Below are 18,695 nucleotides of genomic sequence, written 5' to 3'. Positions count from 1 at the left end.
CAGCACGAACAAGCTCTCAGACTTGGAACCGTCCGTTACCTGAAAAATAATAGTGAGTCAAGCCCAAGAACAAGTTCTATCATAACTACAATCTAAATAGAGACCCGATACGTAGATACATCCTAGATATCTCAACCATATCCATATAGTCCGTAAATACACATATATATATATCCACACTACAGGACTCTCACTGGACTATGATGCGGGTCTCAACCTGAATTGAAGGCAACATGCAAAAATGCACCCAAAGGTGGGCAAGAGTACCTAGACGTAACAGGGTATACCTCAACCATTATAACCAGCTATGCATTGTAACACCCCGAAGTTCAGATCAAAATACGTCAGTATTACACCTAGGATCTCAAAAAGAAATATCATTTTATCCTTTATTGATACAAATCAATTTCCTCAATTAATTATACAAAATTCTCTAAATAAATAAAATAATCTTCAACGCCAACTCTTCTACTTAAGCCCGCTACTAGCAATCCAAGTTCTTCCTCAGTACCTGAAACTGGAAGGGGGTGAGACGGGGAAAGTCCCAGTAAGAAAAACCATAGCAAGGATTTCAAAGAGTTTTATGATAAATTTGCTTCACAAAAATATATATATGCTTTTAAACAAAATACATATATGCAATTTTAGCAAAATAACAAGCAATAAAATATTTGAAATAAAATCATCAGGCCATTCAAGATATGAAGAACCTTACACTAAAAAAATAATTTATATCACTGAATCATCAAGCTTGCATCAAATTCTCAAGCCCTCTAATTTTCTCTCTCTCAGTTTCGGCTCACTGTGTTTGTGTATGTGTGTTTCCTCAAATTCTCTCTCTATAGTCTCTTTTCTAAATCATTCGCAACCTGTGTACATGCACTTCATTAAATAGGTAATTGTACCGACACAAACACATAACAACTCACCATACAACTCCATTCAGATGTCAGACCAAAACAAAATATCTCATTTTGAACACAAAAGTCATCTGAGTCCCGCCACCCATGCTTTACTCTTTATCTTATCATCCATCTTTTGCTTCATTCATCTGAAACTAAAACAACACATTACCAATCAACAACCTCAGCCACGTGAACTAGACTAAAATCAATGAATTTTAGCAAAAGAATATCCTAGTGGGCCCGCCATCATTACCATTTAAAATTCTTATTATTATTTTTTTTCCTTCTCTTGCCCACTTCGGCAGATGCAACCCCTTAGGAAATTACTACACCATTTATATATATATATGCATATATATATATATATATATATATAGCATAAAACAAAAACCAAAAAAAAAATTAAGTCCATTAATATTATCATCTTGTGGGTCCCGCCAAAAACCAACTTTTCATTGTTTCCTCTCCAATTCGGCAGCACCTTGTTGCCTCCTACAGATACAATATATATATATATATATATATATATATATATATATATAATGTAACAAATTAAATCAACCCATTTCAGCTGAAGCTCATTGCCACCTCAAATTGATACACCATATATATCAGAGATATAGATGTAAGCAAAAAACCAAATATGCTCTCCTTTATTTTTCAATTAGATACGCTTTATATATAAAGCATATAAAAAAATTCAATTTCAACCCATTAAATCTTAATTGGGTAAATCTCAAATTTAAATAAAATAATCAATCTCCAATTATATAATCATTCTCCAATTGATAAGTTACCAATAATAATTAAATATTTAATTATGACACAAAAATAATAATAATAATAATAATAATAATGAAATAAATACAATTTCAATTCTTAAAAATTCGGATTGTCACATTCTCCACCACTTAAAAAGAATTTCATCCCGAAATTCAGATCTAAAAATTTTCGCACACCTGAAAACATCAAAAGTGGTAAAACAAAATCCAAAAATCCTTACCCCAGGCGATGCGAGATACCGTGACATAAAAAACGTTGTGGTAGCTGACAATGCTAGTTACCCGCCCACACATTCCGTAACCGTTGTGATAGCTAATCAATGCCATCATCCGCCCACAAAAACAAGGTCAATAATAAAATCAAGCAATACTACATGCCAAATCACAATTATTGACCACCCCAGTAGCTGTCAGTGAACGACACCCGCCCACACACATCAGGCTACAAGCGGTAGCTAATCAGAACTAAACACTCGCTTACTTACACCCATTAACAACATCACCAAACTCACACTTCCTGCTGGGTACAGACTCTGTTACCATTTTGTAACGCTCCGAATTTTTTCAATAAATTTCTCGATTTATTCAGATCAAAATACGTCAGTATTACACCCAGGATTTCAAAAAGAAATATCATTTTATCCTTTATTGATACAAATTAATTTCCTAAATTAATTATATAAAATTCTCTAAATAAATAAAATAATCCTCAACGCCAACTCTTCTACCTAAGCCCGCTACTAGCAATCCAAGTTCTTCATCAGTACCTGAAACTGGAAGGGGGTGAGATGGGGAAAGTCCCAGTAGAAAAAATCATAGCAAGGATTTCAAAGAGTTTTATGATAAATTTGCTTTACAAAAATATATAAATATTTTTAAACAAAATACATATATGCAATTTTAGTAAAATAACAAGCAATAAAATATTTGAAATAAAATCATCCGGCCATTGAAGATATGAAGAACCCTACACTGAAAAAATAATTTATATCACTGAATCATCAAGCTTGCATCATATTCTCAAGCCCTCTCGGCTCTGTGTGTGTGCTTCCTCTAATTTTCTCTCTCTCAGTTTCGGCTCACTGTGTTTGTGTATGTGTGTTTCCTCAAATTCTCTCTCTATAATCTCTTCTCTGAATCATTCACAACCAGTGTACATGCACTCATTAAATAGGTAATTGTACCGACACAAACACATAACAACTCACCATACAACTCCATTCAGATGTCAGACCAAAACAAAATATCTCATTTTGAACACAAAAGTCATCTGGGTCCCGCCACCCATGCTTTACTCTTTATCTTATCATCCATCTCTTGCTTCATTCATCTGAACCTAAAACAACACATTACCAATCAACAACCTCAGCCACGTGAACTAGACTAAAATCAATGAATTTTAGCAAAAGAATATCCTAGTGGGCCCGCCATCATTACCATTTAAAATTCTTATTATTTTTTTTTTCCTTCTCTTTCCCACTTCGGCAGATGCAACCCCTTAGGGCCCGTTTGGATCGTGATAACGTTATATGTTATGATTTGGTATGATATGAAAACAACCGTTTTGGTATTGATATGTTTTTAGTAGAAATCGGAACCATGTTTGGTAACGACTGTTTTGTTTTTGATAATTGTATATCAAAAACATGAAAATGCGTTTGGTAATGTCATGCATTTTAAGGAATTCGAAAACAAAACACGTTTGGAAAGTTAGTTTTGTTGTCAAAATTCTGAATCAATAACAAGATATCTGTGTGGTAAAAGACTGTTTTGTTTTTGTTTTGAATAATTATATATATGAATACAATTATATGTTTATATGTAATAGTCCATTTTTCTTTATAATTTCAGATAATTTGTTAAAATAAAATATATATATTCTGCATTAAAGAGTTGGGAAAAAAAATTATGAATAAATTTACATGTATAAATAAGATCATGTGGGATGTTTATAAGGCATAAACATGATTAGTGGCAACCAAACTACAAATCTAACTTTGTAATAATCTTTCAATGAGAGGAGATCTTTGCACTCCATTTATCTTTTTCTTTTGGCTTGTACTCCATTTAACTTTGTTTTGTTTCATATATATATATATATATATATATATATATATATATTATATAAATTCATTATGATTGAGAGAGAGAGATCCTTGTAGTTGAAACTAACAAGAAGCAAATGATGGACATTGACTCTTGTGAATGAGTTTACTTTAGTAAGATTAGTTTGAATTTCCTGTTGTAGATCCTTCAAAGTACTAATATTTTTATTATTAACTCATGAGACCGTTTCCCCTTTTCTCGAGTATTTATTTTGATAACCAACTTTTGAATATTTCATACAATATATCTACAACCATAAGCAGAATTGATAAATAGGAAGAAAGATTAAAAGCGAGCAATCAAAGATGATCCCTCTCTTATAAGAGAGAACAATAAATCACCCCGACAAAAATAAAAAAATAAAAAGAGAGGCATGCCATCAAACAACCTGCTAGAAAAATTATTGCCATCCAAACAAGTACTTGAAAATATTTTGTAGGATTTTAATCAATCATAAATAACATACCAAACCACAAGTTTTTTTTATTCATCACAAACTTAATAAATTGTTGTTGCACCATTCACATATATAGTTGCACATATAGGGAGCTAGAAATTCCTTAAAAATAGTACACACAACCGGAGATCACTAAAATTCATCCCATAAAATGTACACACACTTCTTTATACTTGCATAAGCCTCTATTTGATTAACTGAGAGATCACTAGCTTCCTGGAGTTGTAGCAACTGGAGAATGCGTCCTATAAATCCCACTGGTGCCATGTCCTTCATGAATTGTTTTTGTAATGATCATGTTTTAACCATGCTGCTCAATAAGGAAAAACTGCATATATCTTAGTACCCAAGAGCAGTTTGTAGAAGCACACTGAACATAAACTATGCACAATTTACAATAGTTATAGTGAACATAAACTATACACAATTTACACACATACACTAATTGAATAGGTGCTATCTGAAATTGATTGGGTAAGATGATGATAAATATATTTCGTACTGGAAAACTCATAGACCCTTCCTTATTGAGAGAAGATAATCAAAGCAACTTAGCATCACAGAGCACAGATAGCTCATAGGCCTTCTTCAACAATCCATGCATTTCATATTCAAGACAATGAAATAAAACAATAAACAAAATTTGATCAATCAATATTTTTCAAAGTCAAAAACTATGCATGTCAAAACAACTTGGATTCTTAAAATAATTTAACATTTTCTTTCTTTTCAATTCAAATCCACTATTCAAAACTCTTTCAAAAATCCATTTCAAGTTTCAAAAATCAACCACATGCCTTTTTGGAATCAAAGTTTAAATTCATTTTTTTTTTTCGAAAATCCGGCATGGTTTCCCCTTAAAAAATGGACATTTCCAGATTGGTGGTGGCCCAATTGTTGAAACATATGAAATAAAATTTGATTTATTAGGTTGAATGATGTACTATTCAAATATAATTCATGATATACATATATATATATATATAATCAATCTTCAGAATGGCAATGAATGAGTATTTGAAAGGTATCTCAGTCAAATGTGAAATTAAAAATAAAGCCATGTATCTTGCTATTTGGCAAATTAAACAATTGTATAAAGTCATTGTAAATACATCAACAAAATTCAAATATACTTGACCACTCCAGAAATGAGCCTTCAGGATTGTATAAAGTTAGACCCAATAATCTTGAAACTCTAGAAGTTAAGTTAGAAAAAAATCCAATTTCCGTGGCAAAAATTTCTGCAAACTCAATATTTTTCTAAAACATAGAACCCCCCTTGAAGAACACAGAAAATTTTAATATATATAGATACTCATATATAAAGAGTGGTTTTTCCCAGCAATAACAGTTGGATTTCACAGAACATCTAAAATAAATCAAAGGTGACCTATTTTATTTTATTTTTCTACACTGACATGTATCCAAAGTAGCAAAGAATTCAACAAAATCAGCCATCTATAAACATATGATGGAACACAACTAAGCATTTCAAATAACAGCAACCCAAATACAAGTAAATTGATTTAGAGTAAACAAGCCAACAACATACGAATAGAATGTAAGACTCCAACCCAAAACCAGATTTTTTTTATTTTAATCCATGCAAGACACTCGATTTTCAGAAGTCACGTGTGTGTGTGTGAGAGAGAGAGAGAGAGAGTGACACAAAGAAATACGGCTTACCTTGAGAGAGAGAGAGAGTGAAACAAAGAAACAGAGGCTTACCTTGAAACATCAAAGTCATTGTAAATACATCAACAAAATTGAAATCCCTAACCTGTTTGTACACATCCTCTTCAAAAATTGAACTCCTCTGGCCTAACTCTAACATCAAAATCGCATAGATGAGTCATGTATTCATCAAATGAAAAAAAAATCAAGAATCGATTAAACAACAGATCAATACACAGAAAAGCGCGCACGCGCACACACACACACATATATATATATATAAACATTTTAATCGCCGAAGAGGGTCAGGGAGTGAGAAGAATAAGAATCAAAATTTATGTATCCATTTTAATCGACCGAGTAAGTTTTGTGAACAAACACACACACACACACACATATACGTGTATAAATACAGAGAGAAATGGATTGGAAACAAACCTAGCAGCAGCGGTCGTCTGTAAATCGCCGAACACATCTTCGCGTCTCTAATGGAGGATTCCAGACTTCGGGTTTCTTCTTTAGGGCTTAGGGTTTGCTCCGATGGCCAACTGCAAGAGGTTTGACGGAAAGAGGGAAAACATTTTCACAGGTTAGGGCTTCGATCCGACCATGAAGTGCTGTGAGTGAAGGTGGAGCGAGAGATTCGGTCTGAATCATCTTCCGTAATCTATCTATGAGATGAGATGGAGAGAGGCTGGGATATATTGATAATTCCATCGTCGAAGTAGGGATCGAATAGAAAACTAGGGCTTGAGTTCTGTCAATAGAGAGAAGTAGAGAGAAGGTTGAGTTTGGCGAACGAGATAAAAGAAAGGCCAGCAATACCAAAAATGGAAAGAGGTAGCTGGTGGAGGAGATATGCCAGATCGGTGGTGGAAGAGTTTGTGTATGAAGTTATCGCCTCTGAAATCGCCTCCAAGGAGCTGCGCGAAGAGAGAGAGAGTGAGGCTGAAAAATGGGCCAGTTCTGATATGCGAATTTTTATAATTGATATCACCGCTATAGTTAAATGAGGGTTGATATGGTTTTGGTTTGGGTTGATATGGCCGCTACAGTAAACCATATCACCCAATATCACCAATTCTTTGATATGGGTTTTGGCCCAAATCTCATAATGTTTTTACACTGTTCAATACCACATCAGCCCACTCCAAACATGATATTGGCCCAAAAATGAAACCAAAACATGAAAACAATAACAGATATGGGCCTCCAAACAGGCCCTTAGGAAATTACTACACCATTTATATATATATATATATATAGCATAAAACAAAAACCAAAAAAAAAATAAGTCTATTAATATCATCATCTTGTGGGTCCCGCCAAAAACCAACTTTTCATTGTTTCCTCTCCAATTCGGTAAGCACCTTGTTGCCTCCTACAGATACAATATATATATATATATATATATATATATATAATGTAACAAATTAAATCAACCCATTTCAGCTGAAGCTCACTGCCACCTTAAATTGATACACCATATATATCAGAGATATAGATGTAAGCAAAAAACCAAATCTGCTCTCCTTTATTTTTCAATTAGATACGCTTTATATATAAAGCATATAAAAAAAATCAATTCCAACCAATTAAATCTTAATTGGGTAAATCTCAAATTTAAATAAAATAATCAATCTCCAATTATATAATCATTCTCCAATTGATAAGTTACCAATAATAATTAAATATTTAATTATGACACAAAAATAATAATAATAATAATAATAATGAAATAAATACAATTTCAATTCTTAAAAATTCGGATTGTCACATGCATCCTATTGCATATACGCACCATAACCAACGATCCTGAAACTCAAACTCATATCGCGGTACCATAATCATATATATATAGTCCGTCTAAATTCAAAGTATGTCATTTTATTGTTTATTGATTTGACATAAGAATTGTAATCCAGTTTGTTACTTAACTTACGCAGTCGATCTGACTTAACTATAAACACAATTAATCCAGGTAGTCATTCAACTTACTCAGTCGATCTGACTTAAATAAAGTTAGGATTTAAATGTTTTAATTAAATTCCTATCTTTCCTAATATAGAAATATAAACAACCATCAAATATGTCGTTCAACTGTTTTAGTTGACAGGACATGAAACCATGTAGGATTTAACTGTGTTAGTTAATCCGTTCCGTACGTATGAATGGGTAAGAATTAACGTTTTGATCTAATCAGTCGCTCCATATGCCACTGTCCCATACCGGTGCATATAATGCAAATGATCCGTAAATGATGCAACATTTAAAGCAGTAATCAAATAAAGTCCACATAATCCATATAGTTAATAAATACAGAATTTAAACAATTCATCAACTAACAATCCATAATAAAATCCATGTAATTGATAAGACAAAGTTTAATAGTTCGTCAATTTAAAATCCAAAATCCATCCATGTAATTGACGAGACAAGATTTAGTAGTTCATCAATTCAATATCTAGTATACATCCATGTAATTGACAGAATATAATTTACTAATTCTTCAATTAAAACTTGACCAACATCCATGTAATTGATAAAAAATAATTAATTAATTCTTCAATTAAAACTAGACCAACATTCTATGTAATCGACAGAAAATATGTAATTAATTCTTCAATTAAATCCAGGAGAAACATAACAAAATCTATTGTGTATAAGACCCTATTATGCATCCCAAAACAACTTTAAAAATCCTACTCCAGTTGTCTAAGTTGCTAAAATAAATGTAAGCAACTAAATCCTTTTCAACCGTCAACCGTGTGCGACATTGCTTAAAACTTCCACACGGTGAATACCCTTAGCATGTAGAGATAAACTATGCACTGTGGGTTCAATTATAGCATAATATCATGTTTAGGATCCATGCTACAATCCGTTAAAATTTTTAAAACCAGATTACACAATTTAGTCCTTCCTATCCGTTAAAGCGTGCAAGGTTACTTAATTTTATACTGTTTATTCCATTTGCTCTACAGATCAAATTATGAAATTAAGGAGTTTGAAATCCCTTGAAATTACTTTAAAAATTCTTAGTCCAGTCCTTGAAATAATTTAGAATCCCAAACACGCCCAAAACAGTGTCCAAACAGTTCCGGAACGCACCCAAACAAGGCCCAACCAAGGGAGCCTGCTCTCTAATCAACGGAGCAGGCTCTTTGCACCTTAGAGCCGGCTCCTTAGCCCTTGGAGCTGGCTCTATGAAGGGGGGAGCCGGCTCCCAACCTTCTGGAGCTGGCTCTCTCCTCCTTTGAGAGCACTGAACCCCTTTTCGCTCCGTTTCTGATCATCAGCTCCGTCTCCGGCCTGTTCCTACCCTTCTGTTCTTTCTTAAAACTGGTCTTACCAGTCTAGTATACATCCAGTATCAACCCCTAGTTCTTAGTTTACCATAATAAGAACTAATATAGCGATTTAAAATAACACCAATTTATATGCTTTAAAATAGACGACGAAGAAGAAAGTTGCAAGAATTATTTCAGAAAATAAAAAAAAACACATACAGATGATCAAGTTGACATATATTACGCATGTAAGATTCAATTAATATTTATTTACAATCCTAAAGATCCTTTAGGTATGCATAGAACACATGCCAACGGGAGAGAGACATAATAGAACTTGCCTTTTAAGGTTTCGGTGTGAAACCTTTAACCGTCTTCTTCCTAGATTTTTTCGGCGACCTTAGTTGCCATTGAACCTCCTCTGCCGCTCTTGGTTTAACCCACGAGCCAGCCCCTGTTCTTCCTCCTCCTTGGTTCAGCCCTCTGGCCTGAACCTAGCTTTCCTTCCTCTCAGTTTCCCTCTGTTTCTTTCTCTGTTCCTCTATATCACACTGTATGTGCATAGGGTTTTTCCAACCCTTTTAAAGACGTATAACAGTGTATTTATAGGCACTAATAAAACCCTAGGTCCAATTCTAATCAGAGATGGAAAACCTAATTAACTCCTAGTCCAGTCGACGTGAGACATAAAAGACTAAAACCCTATTTTAACATAATAATTAAAAACACTAATAATTAAATCTAATTTAATTCAGTTAAAGAAAATAAAAATACAATTAAATATCTAATTAAACAAACAATTCAATTTAATAACAATTAGTTAATTAATGCAAATAAACAGGCAAATAAAATAATCAATTAAACAACCAATCCACGTAAATAAAACAGTTAATTAATTCAACATAAACACATATCTACATAAGCACATGATGACTCCAGATTTCCTCGTTAGGATAATGCAGTCGTTCCTGACACTCAGGCTCAGACACCTAGCTTAGGGGAGCGTATCCAGACACTGGAGGATGCAGTCGTTTCCCTCAGAGCAGATGTGACCACTCTCCGCACGGATGTCATGTCAGCACTGCAGGACATTTCTAGATATATTTGGGGCTCACGCCCTACCAGACCGTCTTCATCTGCCTGATCTCTCTCTCTCTCTTTATCTCATATATATATATATATATATATATATATATATATATATATATATTTGTGTTCTTATACTCTGATACTTTGATACTGTTATTCCATTTTTGCGGCCAGTCTGTTGGCCCGATTAATGTGATGTAACTTATACTATTATTATTCTTATTATTATTATTATTGATATATTAGATGTTAGGTTCTTATTTTGATATATCTGTTTATAATTGACCCCATTATCAGGTGTATCCCAGTGACTTTAGTAAGAGAGTGTTGCCCATATTTTTTAGGACCGCCCTTACCCCCTCTCTCTCTCTCTTTCATTTACTATCCCACTTGCACTTGTATGCCTACTATGCACCATTATTATCCCATTTGTTATCTAATGAGGTTTTATTCCAGTGCCATCTTTTCAGGACCAAGTTAATCCGAAGTTTGGGGGGGGGGGGGGGGGGGAGGGGGTTATACCACCCTCTTCAGATACTTGTGTCTCGACTATTTATTGCATTAGCTACACTGGTATACTCTTTCTTCTTTCTTTTATTCTCTTTGCACATTAAGGACATTGTGCCATTTAAGTTTGGGGGTAATATGGTTCTTTGCATTTAATTCAAGATTTTGAGCATGATTTATGCAATTGAGGAATTTTCTATGATTGGTTCATGACTAGCTATGCTTTTTATCTTTTGAGGACTATATTGCTTAGATTTTAAAAATTGCTTGACTTGAGAGTCCAATACTCCTTGTATGTCTTGTGGATGCCATTTAGGAGTACATTTTTCAAAAGATTGATATATTGCTTGCACTTGTGGTCCACATCATCTTGATTTTGTGATTATTTTTAGATTCACTCTAGGATTCTACACTAGCATAGGCGCACACTAACATTCATTTGTTGGGTACATGCTTTGTTGATTGTTGATTTGGTTATATCCCAATTGAGCTAGTAGTGCATTAAAAGTTTTCATTCTTGATAAAGGTGGATAACAAACACTTTTCACTAAGTAGCCGAGATTCTAGCCTCGTTAAACACTGAATTTCTCGCGCCGAAAGGTGGAGAGCCCAAACTCTAGGCTAATAACTTGATAAAAAAAAAAAAAAAAAGTTGTTGCTAAAGCAAATAAAAAAAGTGAGGACTTCTCCCAAAAGGTGAGAAGTGAGAAATGATTAGATGGAGTTTGGTTTGATTTGTAACCTAGTTGATTTGAGCTTGTAAGTCCTTAGGGGTGTTTAAACATTTAATGTCCTAAAGCCGTCCGGTTTGGGAGTCATTGACTTAACGCTCGACCTCATAGATCGCTAAAAAGCTTAATAGATCAACACGTTGCGCTATGCTTCCATCTTTGATCCTTAGGGATAGGGGAAAAAAAAAATTAAGTGAAAAGAATAAGCGCACCTAGATCAATAATGCTTTAATAAAAAGGTCCATTCTTTGCCTTTATGATTGGTACTAGATTTGTATGCTAGCTTGAGGCCGGATATGATCATTTCTTTAGTTGGCTTAGATAACAACATATTTGATGTCGGTTCACTCAAAAAGGATTCTAAAGTTGTTTTGATTTGCATGATCATTTTCTTGATGTGTGGAGGACCATATTTGCTTGTTTGATGTTGAGATTTTAGGAGATTGCTTGGAAATGGTTGAAAAATTGTATATTTGAGGTAGTTTTCTCCTAATGCTTGTTTAGAATATTGGTGCCTCTTTAGTGAGAAAGAGTTTAATGTTTATGGGTATCATTTTTGAAAACCCTCACGAGACTTCACTCGTCCACTAGGGGTAACCTAGGGGTTTAAAAGGCTTGTTGCATGTGCTAAATGCAATCGTATACCCTACGAAAATGACGTTATCCATTTATTGCTTTCTAGTTCATAGTTGTATAGTTGTTCATTTCTTTATTTCCTTTGTAGTTCATTGCTAAGGGACTAGCAATATTTAAGTTTGGGGGTGTGATAAGCGCTAAAAAGTGCGCATTTAAACTCCTTAAGCTTGAATGTTCTAGGATCTTATTTTATTTTATTTTCATATTTTAATCTAATTCGTGTTATGTCCCTTTTCTGGCACTTATCTTTAAAATAAGTCAATTCAGCTGAATTAAAGCATTTAAAGAAGCAATCTCAAGCTTAGTGGAAGAAATGAGCAAAGTGGAAGAAAGGAGCAAAGTGGTGAAGAAACATTCTCCGATCGATTGAACCAAGCTCCGATCGATCACACTGTGATCATTCCAACCATGCCATGATGGATCGAGCCTTTTGTCCTTATTTTCAGGAAAATTTCCTATTCGATCAATCCAATCTTTCCTTAGATCAATCGAACACTTTTGATCTTATCTTAACTTACCACTTTTGTCCTTTTTCCAAAAATATCCTAAAAATATCTCAGCCTTGTCATTATCCAAAAAGTGCACTGCCATGGTTCGATCGATCCGAGCAACCTTGTGATCAATCGAATTGCCTCAAGTGCGTGAAAAATAGAATTCCAGCCAAATTAAAGGTGTGCTCATGGTGCAATCATTTAGAGGTCCTAGTGCATGAGGTTTGACCATTGGGTGTGACATTTGAGCTACCTATATAAGGATTTTGGCTATTTTGAGTAAAAGGGGGATGATTGAGGTTGATTAGTTTTGGCAAGAGGCTAGAGATTAGAGAGAGAAATACACATTTTGGGAAACTTCTTCCACTCATTTAGGGTTTCTACCAAGAACACAAGAGGAAGAGGATGATTTCTACTATGGAGATAGCCCTTGAGGGTTGGATGACAACATCAATGAGTGGCTAAACCATTCTCTTGGGGTTAGAGATAGCCCTAAACATGCCTTCTAGACTTTGTGTTTTGTAATTAGTGGGGATTTGTGTTGTAATTTTTGTCTTTACATCTTTTATATATATATATATATATATATATATATATATATAAATTTTGTTTCTACAATGATTTGTGTAGTTTAATACTTTCAATTAATCATTTAGTTCTATCCATATGTCTATGTATGCTAAAATGAATGTTCATGTGCTTATTTATAGATCTTGTGACATTGATGTATGTCTATGTGTGTTGATATTATGAATCTATTGATGGTCAAGACATGGTGCTTAAATAGATTACTCTTGTAGTTTGTTTGATGGTTTATACTTATTTTTTAATGGATTGTGCCATATCCTTACTTTAATTAGTTTAATTTTCATGTCACTAGCTTAGTTATAGTGTAATTGTCTTACTTTCTTAGATAGGTGGACAATCCATGCTTGTTGTTTGATATTCCACACTTATGAATGTAAGTAGTATATTTCTTTAATTTAATGAGTGTGCATTAATTGTGGACTTATGGAAGGAATAATGGCTTAATTTGATATGTTATGCTATTCACTAGATTGACTAGACAATGTATGTTTCATTGGTCATCCATGCTTGATATTTAATTAATGGCACACACTTTCATTTACAATACATAATCCCCCTAATCCATCAAATATTGAATGTCTTGGAAGGTTATGCTTAGTGGTGAAATCTATGTCCCAAGACTCCTCTCATATTCTATTCACTTCAAATTACTTTAGTTGTTTTACATTGCATTTATTTAGTTTAAATTGTAGTCTAATTCAACCAACAAATCCTCTTTTGATCATTCAACCTACTAATCCATCATTGATTCTAAGAATACGCTTCCTTTCCCTTGGGACGATCCCTACTTACTCTAGCTATATTAATAGTTAGTAGTGGTAGCGACATTTTATAAATTCAAACTTTGCCACACTTCATATTTTTTCATACACCACTTGTATGTAATTGGTGGTATCAGACGACACGCACCACAAAACTCAACGTCTGAAAGAGTCTTACAACCCTTCTGGAGTGATTCCACCACCTAAAGCTCTTTTAGCTTGAGAGGATGACATTCCTAACAGTCTTGGGGTGGAACAAGAGGTGAAAGAAAAGACTCATTTAGCTGCATTTTTGGCGTGTTGGCTTTACAAATTTGTTTTACCTGCCAATCCCAGTAATATGATTCAGCTTGGGGTATTTAAAGTTTTGTGTTTCAGTTCCAGTTCTTGTCAGTATCTACAGGGGTTTGAATGATTTGATTTCTTCGCTTGAACCTGGGAATTTTAATGCTGTATTTCTGATACATTATGTGTACGGGTGGATAGCTGAACATTTCAAGACCCATTTCTTTGCTCCAAATTCTAATTTCTCACCTCGAATGACCATTTATTCAGGGGAAGGGTCAGCGACGTATTTTAAGGAGTTAGAGGCACAAGATTTCTTTTGATTCTGTAAAGGTGTTGACTTATCTCGCTTATCCAAACAGTTTCCCCAAAGAAAGCTTCTAATTGATGATAGGAATTTAAGTCTTTCAGATTTCGAGTGTATGGCTACCCTTCGTTCAAGTTACTTGACGTTATGTCATGGGAACCGTTTCATTATCAAGCCTTATAGTCCTCACATGTTCAACAGACAATTTGGGTATCACCAGGATGTTCCTGGAAAGCTGAAAGAAGATATCCACAATGGTACCTTAGAAGTGATTTCAAAATATTGGAAATCGTCCACACGATTTCGCACGCAGTCTAAAATGTTAGTTCCATCAAAATTAAGCTTTCAGAAATTTTCAGCTACCGAAAATTATGTTAAGTGATGGTCTCGTGTGCATGTAGACCCATTTGCAAAAAAGAGAGCTTCCTCGGGATAGATCAAACGCACAATTTATACCAAAAAACAGCCAGCCAAGGTTAGAAAAGTCAATATTAGCGGGCCCAAGTCAAATTTTCCATCTACACCAACACCGAGAGATGAAAGCTCTGGGAATTATTTGAAGGTGACCAAAGAACTTCTACCATCAGTAAAAACTCATTCTCAACGTCAGTTAGTAGTGGATTCAGAGGAGGACAAGGAAGACGATAATGCAGATCGTAACTGGAAACATATAGGGGATAAGACAAAAGATGTCATTGTTTGTAACCCTATTGTAGTTCATTATAATATGGAGCATTTGTTTGATGGGGTGCCCAGCAGTTCACAACCTATACAGGTAACTTTTATTATTATTATTATTATTATTATTATTATTATTATTATTATTTCTTATTATTTATTATCTTCCTTCTTTTCTTTCTTTTAATTATTTTTTTTTAGACAAAAGGCAACGAAGGCTTTCTTGGAGAAGACCTCGTCCTTGTTACTAATCTTTTTTGTAGAGAAAAATCTGTTGGTGGACCTTTTCTTGGGACTTAGCGTCTCGAAGAGGAAATAGTGCAATCATCCTTGATGAGGCGAATCATCCTATTCAGAATGTAGTGTCTCACGAGAGACAGTCCCAACCTTTAGCCTTATCAATGGAGCAGGAGGTTCCAAGTCAGCCACCACAGATGGTTGGTGAGACATTTAAAGTGAGTGTTGAATCATTAGCCGAAAAGCAATGCCTTAGGAATGTTTAGTCATTGCATCAAGTTGCGCCCTCAGAAACTATTACACTGGACGCAAAAGGTGTGATTTCTGAAGCTAAACACATGGCGGCTACGCTATTTGAGGGTAAAATAAAAAATGCAATAGCAAATACCTTACTTTCGAAGATTCCGTCGCTCAGGCCAAAGCTTAAAGAACTCTTTCACGGATTCTTTTTGTTTTCTGTGGATTGTTCCAAATTTCGAGAAAGGATTAAGACATACCTTCAGAATGCTGAAAAATATAATCAAATTCAATCTGAGTATGCTTATAACTTAACTGAAGAGACCCGCATTCAATGTTTGAATAATGTTGATTCTCAACTTAGTGAGGTTCTTCCCTTGGATAATGTGGGCATGGAGTGTGTTCAATCACTTCAAGAAGCTCTTATTAATGATAAGAAAAAAATTGAATGTTTGCGTTCTCGAATCGAGAATCGTGAAGCTTTTATTGAGGAGACTAACGCAAGAATGCTTCAGAGAAAATGTGGTATTACAAGCCTTCGAGAAGAGCGACAAACAGTTGATGAGGTCCATATTATCACTGATATGGACATGAAAGCTATGAGAAATTTGGAGAGGTTGTTGAAGAAAGAATAATACGAGATCCAAAAGCAATCTTGGTTGTCAAGATTTTTTTTTTTTTTTTTGATCAATCATGTATTGGAATAATTCTCAGAAAAATGTCCTCTTGCATTTTGATAATAAAATTCTATATTTGTTTTTTATTTTTTTATTTTTTTTATCAAATAAAGAATCTTATTTATTTAACCGTTCACATTTTAAACTCTTGCGGGCCAATAGTAATACATTTGTTGTTTTTATTTTATTTTATTTTATTTTAATGCTAACTGAACTTAGAATGTAGTTCTAAGCTGCCTACGTACCCTCAAAATCAAGTCATGACGCAGTTCAATGAAAAGGATTATTATTATTATTATTTTATATTATGTGCAATCACAGTTTTAACTCATGTGGGCTAGGAATAATACAATTTTAGCTCTTTTGATCAAGAGCATGGTGCCATCATGGGTAGTAACGCTTCAAGAACTTTCCATTAATAGGTCTAATCCTAACTCCTTCTTCGTCGACGATCTTGTATGCATCATTGGTGTAGACTTCTCGAACACGTATGGTCCATCCCATTTTGACAAAAATTTGTTGCCAATGTGGCGCTTCATGATAATAGGTCTACGAACAGCAAGTACCAAGTCCCCAGCCTGGAATGATCGAGGTCGAACCTTTTTATTGAAAGCTTTAGTGAGTCGAGCTTGATAACACTCTAATTGTTGTTGAGCTTCTAACCTTGCTCGTTTAATGCTTCCAACTCTTGAAGTCGCAAGCGAACATTTTCTTCATTTGTAAGTCCCTCTTGTATAGTTATTCTCAAAGAAGGAATTTATTGTTTTAGTGGAAGAACAACTTCAACACCATAGACAAGGGAATATGGGGTTGTATGAGTAGGTGTGCGATATATAGTTCTGTATACCCAGAGTGCTTCTTTGATTCGCTCATGCCAATCTCTCTTTGTTTTATTGACCACTTTTTTCAATAGATCACAAAGATTCTTATTGAATGCCTCTGCAAGTCCATTAGCCGGAGCATTATACATAGAGGAATTATGTTGTTTGAAGCCAAACTTCTCACAAACGTCAGTCACCCAATTATTTTTAAAGTTATTTCCGTTATTAGTAATGATATATCGAGGGACACTATACCGTTATATAAGGTTAACTTTAATGAAATCACCAATGGTTTCCTTTTTTACTTTTTAAAAAGGTACAGCTTCAGCCCATTTGGAGAAATAATCTGTGGCTGCCAAAATTTATAAGTGACCTTTAGAAGATTTGCGTAGAGGTCCAACCACATCCAATCCCCATGCATCAAATGGCCATGAGGTGATAGTAGGGTGTAACGGTTTTGGCGGTTGATGTATAAAATTTGCATGGAATTAACATGCTTAGCATCTTTTTGCGTACTTCGTACAGTCTTTGACCATGGTAGGCCAATAATATCCCATTCTCTTTATACGGAAGTGGAGTTTAGGGTGGACTGATGAGCTCCACATATTCCAGAATGTTCTTTTTCCATTACATGGGTTGTTTCATTTTCTCTAAGACAGCGAAGGTAAAGACCTTCGAAAGAATGCCTATATAACGTGTCTTTATAATAAATAAATTGAGGTGCTCGTCTACGTATCTCAGTCCTATGGCGTAGGTCTTCGGGAAGCCTTCCATGCTCCAAATAGTCGATGGGAGAACATCTCCAATCATCTTCAGTAGTCACGATAGAGATTGGATTACTCTCTTCAAATTTATCTTCAAGAACTTGTGGTAATACCCGTCGTTTGCATACTGGCATATTAACTATGTCTTCATCAACCAATGCCAATGTTGTAGCTAAATTGGTTAGAGCATCAGCCATACAATTTTCTTTTCTAGGAATATATTCTAGGATGGTGTTATCAAAATTTTTCAACAGGTAAGAAGCATAACAGTGATATGGTATCAGGTTATCTTTCTTAACCTCATAATCTTTGAGAAGTTGATTGATCACCAGTTGAGAATATCTGTATATCTCTAGATCCATAATCTTCATCTCACTTGCCATTTGAAGACTAATAATTAAGTCTTGATATTCCGCAACATTATTTGAGCATTTTTCAGTAAGTGTAAATGCATATGGAAGAATCTTCCTTTGTAGAGAGATGAAGACTACGCTTGCCCTAGCTCCATCAGACCGTGCTGATCCGTTAAAAAACATCATCCAAGGTAGTAGAATATATTAATAAGGAAGACTTGTTCATCTGGAAAATCTCCCAAAATTTCCCAATCAGCTGGGATAAGGTAGTCAGCCAAGAAATCTGCCAATATTTGCCCTTTCACTATTTTTCGTAGGA

At 34.4% G+C, this 18,695-nt stretch overlaps 2 long non-coding RNA genes across 2 annotated transcripts; both read right to left on the bottom strand.

Annotated features, from left to right (window-relative positions):
• Positions 1 to 357: 357 nt before the first annotated feature.
• LOC132311388 (uncharacterized) lies at positions 358 to 3,145 on the bottom strand. The gene is made up of 2 exons (XR_009482950.1): positions 930 to 3,145; positions 358 to 517 (listed from the first exon to the last, which is right to left on the bottom strand). It is a non-coding gene; the product is annotated as an uncharacterized LOC132311388 (long non-coding RNA).
• A 918-nt stretch (positions 3,146 to 4,063) lies between these two features.
• Positions 4,064 to 6,901, bottom strand: LOC132311387 (uncharacterized). The gene is made up of 3 exons (XR_009482949.1): positions 6,363 to 6,901; positions 4,265 to 6,077; positions 4,064 to 4,214 (listed from the first exon to the last, which is right to left on the bottom strand). It is a non-coding gene; the product is annotated as an uncharacterized LOC132311387 (long non-coding RNA).
• Positions 6,902 to 18,695: the final 11,794 nt, after the last annotated feature.

This window comes from Cornus florida, unplaced genomic scaffold (assembly GCF_030987335.1).
Source record: "Cornus florida cultivar Cherokee Brave unplaced genomic scaffold, ASM3098733v1 CherokeeBrave_3.0.0_Hap2_Chr06, whole genome shotgun sequence".
Classification (NCBI taxonomy): domain Eukaryota; kingdom Viridiplantae; phylum Streptophyta; class Magnoliopsida; order Cornales; family Cornaceae; genus Cornus; species Cornus florida.
Note: the sequence above shows the minus strand (reverse complement) of the source record. Positions and strands in the feature narration are given on the sequence as shown.